This window comes from Aotus nancymaae, unplaced genomic scaffold (genome assembly GCF_030222135.1).
Source record: "Aotus nancymaae isolate 86718 unplaced genomic scaffold, 86718_ANA_hifiasm-v0.15.2.pri h1tg000048l, whole genome shotgun sequence".
NCBI classification, from domain to species: domain Eukaryota; kingdom Metazoa; phylum Chordata; class Mammalia; order Primates; family Aotidae; genus Aotus; species Aotus nancymaae.
Genome location: NW_026988462.1, coordinates 18428139 through 18430709, shown reverse-complemented (window position 1 = coordinate 18430709; position 2571 = coordinate 18428139). Strand labels below are relative to the sequence as shown.

Sequence of the window (2571 nt, the reverse complement as noted above, 5' to 3'; positions counted from 1 at the left end):
AAAGGGAGAAACTAGCTAAAACCAGAAGAACTACCTAGTTGAGCTTCAGGTGACCACAGACCACAGAGTGAGCATGTATAAGTCTAGCTCAAATCAGCAAATTCTCCATCTGACCCAAAGACTCATGAACGAGATGTTAATTTTGTATGACACGAAGATATTGTGTGTTGTTTTAAAGACTGTGATTGTTAGTGTGCCAATCAATAAATAATTGATTCAAGCAAACACCTTTTAAATATACGTAATGTTAAATCTAATTTGCGCATGTGTTGTACTGTACTAATGTATAATATTAATTATAAACCATTAAGAAGGACATGCATGGATAGACTCATATCTGTGAGCAGTGTCCACTACCTTGGATGGCAAGGGACCTGATCGGACTGGCCCTCTGCTTGGCTTCAAGGTCTCAGGAACAGCAGAGGATGAGGAGCAGGACTCAAGCCCCATTGCAGGACCAGCTCTAATTACTAATTATAAAAGCAGTAGTTCAGATTCATCAGACAGACAGCGATGAAGACAGTAGTTCTTTGTACAACAAAGGAAATGAAGAATATGAGGAAGATGACACTGGTCCAACTGAAAGAAAACAGGAAAAATCAGGATGATGACAATGATGAAGATGATGATGGGGTTTTTGGACCAGACTTTCCTCCTGGATTTTAAAAGTAGGATGATTCTCCTTCAAGGCCTATAGTAGGTCCTGCTTTGCCACCTGGTTTCATTAAATCTACACAGAAAAGTAACGAGCAGAGATGATCCAGGGCAACAGGAAACAGACAGCCCTGAAGATGAGGACATTGTTGGACCAGTGCCCACAGAAGGACCAGTTAACTATAATGTAAAGACAGAATTTGAAAAAAGATCCCAGAGAATGAAAGGAAAACTGACCAAGGAGATGATGATTCCTCTAAATCCATTGTAAGAGAGTCATGGATGACTGAACTTCCTCCAGAAATGAAAGACTTTGGTCTTGGGCCAAGGACTTTTAAGAGACAAGCTGATGACAAACCTTGAGATCCATCAATCTGGACAGATGCTCCAGCTGATAGGGAAAGGAAAGCTAAGGAAACACAAGAATCAAGAAGTCATCCAGTAAGAAAGCTGAAGAACATACATTATCAGGAAGAGATAAGAGACTGGCTGAGCAGGTATCTTCATACAATGAATTTAAAAGATCAGAATCTCTTATGGACATATGTCATAAAAAGTTAAAGAGTCAGGCTGTTAAAGACAAAAATAAGCCTAAAGAGAGAAAAACATTTGACGGTGGTAAGGATCTCAAGGTTAATCAGTTGATGAAGCTGAGAAAAAAGACCTTATAAAAAAAATCTAGAGAACTAAACACCAGATTTTCACATGGAGATTTTCACATGGCAAAGGCAATCTGTTTTTATAAGGGGATTTCCCTGTGCAATGAAGAAAAGTTGAAGAATACTCTTTGTCCACCTATATTTCTTTGTTTTTGGCTTCTTAAGTTTAGAAATTACTTTAATCTTAAAAACCATATAAATTTACCTTGTGCTGTGTGTCCATTTAAAGTCATGTGGAAACATAAAACTAATGTTTCTTATGTAGAACAGAATAGTCTATGTGCCTTTAGCTTCTGTGGAAGTATGGGCTATTCTCCAAATAATTGGGGAAGTTGGGCTATTCTCCAAATAATTATTTTAAGAGGCTTTTATTCCTTCTGATTTTTGTGGTGTCTCACAAGAACCCTCTAAGGTCTGGTCAGGACTGACTGCTGAATCTCTACCACAGCCTAGACATCCTTGTCAAATATATCTAAACTGCCCTAGAGTAAGTTTGTCAAGACCTTCCTGTAAATCCATGACTTTCAAATTGGTTGGTTTTTTTTTTCCCTTTAAACTGTAGCCAGTGAATACAAATTTACTTGAAAATAGAAGATATGGGGTTTTGCCTTTGTTTTAATCTGTTTGCTTGTTTTAGCACTCAAGGCTTTTTATTTGCTGTTTAATTTTTTAAAGTGTTTTTAAGTCAGAAAGATCTATGGGTTATCTCATGCACTAAGGAAAAACTATTTTGTTTTTTCCAACTTTAATACTTAGGTTTTTTATAGGGGAGGCAATCAGGACAAGATATGCCATTAACTGTTAGCAGTGTGAAATCTGTAAGACTCAGTCTCTATGATCTCAACCAAAGCTTTCTGAGTCCTGGAACTTTGCTTTGGGATGATCTTATTTTACCCATATATATTCTATACTTAACAGTTTGTAGCTAATTTACAGGAGTCAAATATTTTATATCAATCATGAATAGCCTTTTAAAAAAAATTAATAATCCTTGAATACAAAAATGGAAATGGAAAATTTATAATCATAATCTCCCCTAATTGGGAGTACTGTAAGTTTCTAATGCTTTAAGCATTGCCTCCTAAGGTGATAAATTTATAAGATAAGAAATTTGATTTAAACTATTAAACTATTATTAAATAAATGCCAATTCTATAAAAAACATTAAGAACACATAAAGATAAATGATTACAAAAATATACATATATATTTATAAATACTTTCCAGTGTACCCATTTTGCAGATCATAAGTTTATAC

General features: G+C 35.4%; 1 pseudogene; it reads left to right on the top strand.

The window, feature by feature from the left end:
* The first annotated feature begins 362 nt into the window (after nt 1-362).
* Nucleotides 363-845, top strand: LOC105712339 (GPALPP motifs-containing protein 1-like; annotated as a pseudogene).
* The last annotated feature ends 1726 nt before the right edge of the window (nt 846-2571 follow it).